The sequence below is a fragment of the Eriocheir sinensis genome, unplaced genomic scaffold (genome assembly GCF_024679095.1).
Source record: "Eriocheir sinensis breed Jianghai 21 unplaced genomic scaffold, ASM2467909v1 Scaffold904, whole genome shotgun sequence".
Lineage (NCBI taxonomy): Eukaryota > Metazoa > Arthropoda > Malacostraca > Decapoda > Varunidae > Eriocheir > Eriocheir sinensis.
The window spans coordinates 1-9,015 of NW_026112280.1; positions in this window are offsets into that span (position 1 = coordinate 1).

The following is a 9,015-nucleotide window of genomic DNA, read 5'->3' on the forward strand; positions in this document are numbered from 1 at the left end:
GTCAGTACCATACACAACACCATCACCATCACCACCATCTACCAACACCCTGTTTCACATCTCGGAAGCATCTCATCATCATCATCATCATCACCACTCTGCATTCACTCCTTCGACGTAATTCAAATGGATTTACCGGACCGCTAATGATTCCCAATTATAATCCTAATAATAGACGAGAAATTTGGATCACAGATATAATGCCTTCCATTAGGGAATATGTCTCGCCCTTAAGCAGTTTCCTCGAGAAAGCTAATGAAGAACCTACACCGACCCAAACTTACACACACACACACACACACACACACACACACACACACACACACACACACACACACACACACACACACACAAGACTAAAAACCTTTCTCTTCCCCCTTCTACACACACCGCACACCAACACTCATCTTATCTATATCAAAACACGTCCACACTGCACGTTCCTGTACATCCTGAGCTCTTTCAACCCCAAGACATTCACATGCCACACTCATACTCGTCTTAGGTAGAGAATCACACCCCACTCAAAGACACTGCAGCACGCCTTCGATAGAAACATCCACGCACACACACCAAAGGATGTTTAGGGCATATACACACACACACACACACACACACACACACACACATACACACACACACACACACACACACACACACACACACACACAGGCCAGGCCGTATAGCCCTCGTGCCCAATTTTCCGGCGATGTGGGATTAATCAGACCTTCACTGAGGCAGCCACGTGAAGGGAGACTTACAAAAAGGGATTACACGGGCGAAAACGTGATGTGGGTTTGGTCGGCATGAATGGGATTACAGGCGAACCGACACCCACACCACTGTCTCGACAGCCCCGCCGCCTCTCCGATGGCCGAGTCAAGGAGATCTCCGGCGAGAGGCGAGGAAGCGGCCGAATGGGAAGCGAATGACGAGAGTAAGATATAGAGAAGGGGGAGAGAGAGGAGGCGAGAGAGAGAGAATCAGATAGAGAGAGACAGGATGAAGCCATAGCTGAATGAGGGTTAAACAATACGAGTTGATGAGATAATAAGGCGAGAAGGACAAGGAAGAAACCCTTTGTGAAGAATATTGAGGGATAAAAAAAGACGTAAAGCAGTACCAAATGTTAAGCCGTAGTAGGAAAGAAAAGGATGAAAATGAAAGTAAGAAAACGAAGAGTTGGGTAAATGAAGAAGATACCAAAGGGATGATTTTGAGAACGCGTAGATGTGGAAGGAAAAAAGTTCAGGAAAAGTAGGTAGAGTAGGAAAAAAGGAATGTTGGAAAAATAAAAGGAGCGGAAAAGAGGAAGGAGGGTTGGGGAAACACAGGTGGAGCAAAAGAAGGTTGGGGAAACGAAAATAAGGAAAGGGAAAGATTGTGAAAAGATGGCACTTAAATAATACCTTAAACTAGAAAGAATTGAGGTATATTCAAGAAAACAAGTACTGCGAATGGAACTACTGGGTGGGAAAAATGGAAGCAGACAAGAGAGAAAATGTGAACAGGAAGGATGGCAAACGTAACTATTTAAACAAAGCCTAAAACAAAAAAGGAAAGAGGATGTATACAGAAAGACAAAGGAATTCAAATGAGGTGGCAGGTAAAACAAAACAGGAGACCGAGGAAGAAGGGAAGAATGGATAACGTAAAAAAAGGAAGATAAGATAAACTAAAAAACTGCTAGAGCAGACCACAATAACGCATAACACAACACCGGTCCCATTTAACCAAGGATAACAACAACACTACTGCAGAGAAAAGAAAGTAAAAAATAGAAGGCAAAAAAATTGGAAGAGCAAAGACACGCTGGAAAAAGCATACATGGGAGGCAGTGTGGGCTGCAGCGGTGTTTCAGGAGGCTGGAGTGGGGGAGGAGTGCAAAGGAAGCAGGGAGCACTTGCGCAGGGTGCCAGGGTGAAGGAAGCCGGGTGTGGGGTGAAGGGAACAGGAGAGAGAGAGGGAGAGGCTGGCGGGGGTAGCAAAGAGGAAGAAAACCGGTAGGAAAACATGGGAAAATGGGGGAAGTGGGGGGGCGTTGGGGCGAGGACGAGGTGGGAGGAAAGAGAAGAGAGGCTGAGGAGAGGGAGATAGATAGAAGAGATAAAGACAGGTGAAGAAGATGGGAGAAGAAAGCTACGTGGAAAGGCGTGAGAGTGTGAGGGAAGGAATGAAAAGTTAAGTGTGGGCGCAACGGAGAGAGAGAGAGAGAGAGAGAGAGAGAGAGAGAGAGAGAGAGAGAAAAGGACAGAGACGAAGATAGATAGAGAGAGCTAAAGATAGAGATAAAAGAGATAAGCCAGGTGAAGAACAAGGAAAAGGAAGATAGGAGGCAAGAGAGTGAGGTTGTGAGGGAGAAGGCAAGGAGGTAGAGTGAGATGAGAGGAAAGAGACGAAACTGAGGAGAGGAAAAGGAGAAATAATAGATGAAAAGCGAGGGGAGAAAGAAAGCTATGTAAAAAGACGTGATATTATGAGGTGAAGATTAAGGAGAGAAAGACTAAGAGTGAGAGAGAGAGGAGGTAGGGTGAGGTAGGAAGAAGAAAATTATAAAGTCGGGTAGCAAACAGGGCCAAAGAAAGAAAGGAAGGAAGGAGAGAAAGGCTGAAGGTGGGAACAAGGAGGAGCATAAAGTCAGGTGGTGTAGAGGGTCAAAGGAAACGAGGTGGAGGCAGGTGGAAGGGAGGAGGCAGGAGGCTGAGGAGGCGGAGCAAAGAGGATTAAAGCTGGGTGGAGTACAGGCTCAGCCGCACACAGTTGAATCAAGGAAAGTAAACTGGAGCAATTCATATGCTTGCCTTTTGGCGGACGTGTGAGGCGTGGGCGAAAGGCAGAGCGAAAAAGAACCTCTGAATAAAAAGTATATTTGCTCGCATCGGCTCGCTACAGTGCGCCATTCGGCCAGGCTCGCATGAAAGGCTGGCAACTGCAAATATGTTCAACCCTGCACAAGTGCCTGTTAACGCAAGCCATTAAACTACATTAATAACGACACACACACACACACACACACACATAGATAAGAAAAGCACACACACACACTAACAACCACCCTTACACACACACACACACACACACACACACACACACACAAAACCCCGCTCCCCCCCACACACAACTCCGCATATCTCCTCCACACACACAACCTCCTCCACCCCCTCCACACTCACACGCCTGGCTTCCCGCAGGTGTGGAGGTAATGAAGTGTAGTGTTGGCTAATATTAACGAGACTTGCTTTACCTGTGTCCACCTGATTTAGTTATTTCCAGGCGGAGGCAGAAGGAAGAGTAGGAGTGAAGGCGAGAGGGAGAAGGTAGATGGGAGAGAGAAGGGAGGAGTGGAGGAACGGGAAGAAGGTGAGAGAGGAGAAATGAAGAAGGGAGGAAGAGATGGAGGGATGAAGGAGGGAGGAGGGAAAGGGGCGCCTCCGCAGGGATGGGAGGAGATGAATATGACATGAACATACGCAGGGAGAGCCTAGGAACAGGCATAACACCTGTGCTCGCTTCCTCTTCACCACCACCACCACCACCACCAACTAGTTTATCTTCCTTTAACATCATATACCTTTTATTCATTACCATCACCACCATCACCACCACAAGTACTACCACTACTACCAACACCATCAACTAGTTCTTCCTTTAACATCACATACCTTTAATTCATTACTATCATCCGCCTTGCCACCACCACCACCACCACCTCTACCACAATCTACTTCGTCTACCTTCACCATCACATACTTTCTCTTCACTATCACTATTCACCTTGATACCACCACCACCACCACTACCAACATCTCATTTGTTCACCATCATCACCACAAACTCTATTCTTCATCACCACTACCACCATCACCACTGCTAATCACTTACTTTTCTACTTCAATGGCACTCCACACCACAATCATCATCACCAACATGCATTATTTTCACCATCATCATTAACATCAACCTTTCATTCATCACAACCATCATCATCATCATCATCATGTTACTACTTCTCCAACTACCCCTGAACCTCTCCTCTCCTCTCTCTCTCTCTCTCTCTCTCTCTCTCTCTCTCGCTGACAAGGACATTAGGGTAAGCGACGGGAAATATTCATGAACGACCTTCCCTTCCCTCAGTACACCCTCATTCCTCAACGTCTCGCAGTCTCCCATTCTACTTACGTGACTCGGAAGGACTTGACCAACTCTCCTTAAGTATGTGAGAGACGGAGATGGACGGAAGGGGAGAGATGAAGAATGTAGAAGGAAGATGCTGGCGCTGAAGGACGCAGTGGTGGTGGTGGTGGACTAGCATGAGTTATATAATAGTTGTAGAAGGGTTCATACGTGGTAGAAAGTAAGTGGAGTAGGAGAAGGAAGAAGAAGGGGAGGAGGAGGAGGAGGAGGAATAGGAGGAGGAGAAAATATGCATTCAGGTGAAAAATTCATTTAATTAGGCCCTCCCAAGGCGCGGCGTAGCCCTGTCTAACGCGAGCATAAACAAAATTCACACACTTTTTACTTTCACTCCGTTATTTTTCACTACATCGTCAGGTGATCGGAACGTGTTTAATTAAGACGACACGTGGCCTGACCAACACACGCCGAGCCCTCCTTCCCCTCCCTCCTGAACCGCCTGTAGGAGTCAAATATCCTCTCACTTGGTTGATTTGAATTCCAGGAAGTCGGTAGAAGTAGTTCCGCTGTATGCTTTATTCTACCTAGATTCACATAACATAAATACAGGGAAAAGAAGGATACAAGGCAGGAAAAAATAATATACAAAAGTAGTTCTGTTATGTGATATGATGAGAGGAAGCTGGATAGGAGGAGAACATTAGTCAAAGGCACTTGATATAATTCACTCTGTTTTCTTTACAGGAGAAATATTATGAACAGGTTACTAATCCGTGTTATAGTTACGATGCTGGGTAGACAAAACGGAAGCTTACAGAAGGCTAACTTTTTAATACATGAACAATTAACCTGCAAGTCTACGGTTCTCTCGTCTCATATTGAAATTCAGTGTCTCCGATTTTACTGAATATTCTTTTTACTTGCAACCTTTTCAGCATCACTAAAAATACCGCATCAGCCCTAGTTCCCTTATCGCCAACGCTGAGACAAGGATAGACATGACTGACAAGCCTCAATAATCTCTGCTAGGTTGTCACAGCACTCTCCCAAGTAACCAGCAGCCGATCACCTTCCCGCCATCTCCTTCACACTGACCCAACACATCTCTATAAAAATTGATTTATTTTTCCTCCCAGTCAACTCTATACCCAGGCTAATGAAGGCAAATGCATGATGAACCTAATGATACTTACTCTAAATCATCCACGGCTTGCACGCAGCCACCGGTCTACCACCTTCCCAACTATCTCCCTACATATCGGCACACAAATACATTCACACGCGCACACACCCCAACACACAAAAACATAACCATCCGCCCACCCACCCAACAACACCAACACCTACACCCACACCCGCCCACACACACAAAAACACAAACACCCGCCCACCCACCCAACCACACCCACACCTACACCCACACCCACCCACACACACATAAACACACCACCCCAACCAACGCCTACAGCAGAAATGTAAAAGTGAGGAAAGCTAACCACAGAGCCACGCGATCATGAGTTTAAATCAATTTTTTCAAAAGAGAAAAAAAAACATAAACACTCAAAGCACATATTCACTTGCAAAGATAATGAAGAAGAGCTCTATTACCCTGAGAGTTTCGAAATATATATATATATATATATATATATATATATATATATATATATATATATATATATATATATATATATATATATATATATATATATATATATATATATATATATATGTGTGTGTGTGTGTGTGTGCGCGCGCGCGCGTGTGCGTGCGCGCGTGCGTGCGTGCGTGCGTGCGTGCGAGCGTGCGTGTGTGTGTGTGTGTGAGTGTGTGTGTTCCCTGGTTGCTGCGTGCTGCGGATGAGGGCAGCTATACGGGGCGGTTGAGGAGGAGGAGGAGGAAAGGGGAGCAAAGAGGGAAGAGAAGAACAGACAAAAGAGTGAAATAACAAGCAGATGAGGATTGACAGGAAAAAAAAAATATAACAAACACCAAAGGAAAAAGAAAAGGGGAGAGAGAGAGAAAGGGTGAGAAAACGGTATAGAGAAGAGAAAAATATAAAGAAAGAAAACGTATGGAACAGAGAAAAAGAAAGAGAAGGAGAGGAAAGGCTGGGAAAGAGGCCGAGAAAGAAATAGGTGCGTGGATTTAAAAAGAGTTAGAGGGAAGGAAAAATGGCTGAGAACTTGAAAAAAAAATGGACTAAAAGCTAGGAAAAGAAAGCACGTACTGGTTCAGGTATGCCCCGGACAGGGAGGAAAAATAATGTATGGAAAAAGAGAAAAAACAAAACGAAAATTGTAGAGGAACACAAAAAAATGCACTAGATAAAAAAAAAAATTAAAATGTGGTGAAATACAGAAAATACTAAACAGTGGAAATATGTAAGATATAAATAACCCCATGATTAGACATAAAAAATAGATGAAAAAGAAAATTAAATACGAGGATCAGACGGTGCAGCAGTGAATAAGAGGAACATAAAGACTGATATGTGAAAAAGAATAAAAGAAAATAGCGAAAAAGACTAGGAATGATTACAGAAAACATTGAGATGCTGAAAAGACGTTATAACATTAAGAAAACAAAGGTGTAGATACAGAAAGCTGAAATAACAACAACAAAAGAATAACAGCAATAACAATGACCATCCCCGAGAAATTAGCAAACGTATAAAAGTGGAGAGAGAGAACACCTTAGAAGAAATAAATGAGAATAAATTACCTAAATCCATCCTAAATCTTACATAGTGAAGTCCGAAAGAGCGAGAAAAAAACAGAGAAAAAAAAAGTATGCGGGGAAAAGAAAAGTAACGAAAATTGAAAAAAAGACAACTCAAAATAATCTTCTCTTTTTCCACTGCAAATTATAATGTCCATATGGGGTCGCTATTCCTTAGGCGCCCCCTTCATTTAGACATACCATCTTCATCTGTCAAAATCATTACTCCGAGGATCTCTTCAATGCCACCCTTTTATCTCTTCCTTAGACCTTCCTCACCTTCTTTCATTGTTCTACTTCCCCATCTTTTCAAAATATATATCCCTCTTCTTCTCCTTATGTCCAGACTACTGCAGCTTCCTATTCTGTGTCTTCTCTGAGACCTTGCCATCCTTCACCAATGGCTTTCAACGCTCTAAACTATCTCTTCAGCCCACAGAACACGACGCAAGTAAACAAAATAAGTCGAAGAGAAAGAACAAATTGCATGTTATTAATAAACCAGCGGACGTTGGGAATAGAAATAGATAGGGACATTTTATTAAATACTACAGAATTGTTGAAAAATATAGTAATAAAAACATTATAATAATAACACCACCACCATCACCACCAATAACAACAACAACAACAACAACAACAACAACAACAACAACGAGCAAAAACATTGGCAACAACAAACAGTGAAAAAAAAAAAACATTCGTCAAGCTAATAACATACGCGAAAAGAATACTTGTACACACACACACACACACACACACACACACACACACACACACACACACACATACGCACACACACACACACACACAATAAAACGAAAAAGAAAGAAACTCGGGCACACAAATTGGACTGTAAAATAAACGAGGACGGAGGAAAAAGCTCACTAATGAAGTGGAGGACAAATTCAATGAGAAGAGGGAGAGGGCGGAGCTCCAAGCAAACACACCGCAAGGAAAAAGAAATAAAGAAAAAAAGAGAGAGGGAGAGAGGGAAGAGAAGCAGAGGAGGGGAGAGGAAGAGAGAAGAGGAGCCAGGGTGGGTGGGTAGGGGAATATGGAAAGGGAGAAGGAGAGGGAGACGGAGGGAGGGTAAAGCGAGTGGGAGTGAAGGGAGGAATGAAAAGAAGCGGATTGTTCATAGCACGGCGGACAGCAGGCAATTTCACACACACATACGGGCGCGTTGTGGTGCGGGTCGTGGCGGGGCATCATGGGGCTTGGGCATTATGGTACGGGGCAGAGATGAAGACTACTCTGGATGGGACTGACAAAAGGCCAACGAAAGGAAAACTAAAGAGACAGGGCAAGGAATGGGAAGACGCAGGGTGGAGCTAACTGCGGGTGGGGAGAGAAGACGTATGGGACAAAGGAGAAACGGAGATGAAGACAGAAAGTGGACTGATTGATTTATTGGAGTCTGCAGTCATGGCGCCTCAACTACAGTGATCATATGGTGCCGAGACAGAAAGAGGGGTTAGTTTCGTGAAGGGATGGCCCAAAATCAGTAATCGGGGTTCGTGACGGAAGGGCGTAAGGGAAGCGGGACGGAAACGTGAAGGAACGGTTGGGGACACGGACGATAAGGACACCAGACGTAAGAGGAGGTGGGACAATGACAAAGGAATCAGCGTTTGTGACGAATAGGATGGCAGGATCGGAACAACAGAGAGTATAACCGGAGATGTTCACGGGATGGGACGGGTGCAGGCATATGACAAGGACAGCCTGGGACGGGGACGAGGAGGGGGTGGTGGGGCGCCGGTCATGATGCAGTGCCGGTAATCGGACGTATCCACGCACCAATCTGCACAGCGCTGATGGCCTACCCGCAGCAGTGCCGGGGCCAGGAAGGGAGGGAGCAGTAAAAAGATGATGTAAGCCAAAATGTTTATATCTGCTTTGTCGCATATTTTCCTTCGTTCTTTATTTTTATCTTAATTACTTTTTTCCCGGTAGCAGCGATGGGCCAAATTTGTGACTTTACCGTGTAGCAGCGATGGGCCAAATTTGTGGCTTTACCGTGTAGCAGCGACGGGCCATATTTGTGGCTTAACCGTGTAGCAGCGACGGGCCAAATTTGTGGCTTTACCGTGTAGCAGCGACGGGCCAAATTTGTGGCTTTACCGTGTAGCAGCGACGGGCCAAATTTGTGCCATGATA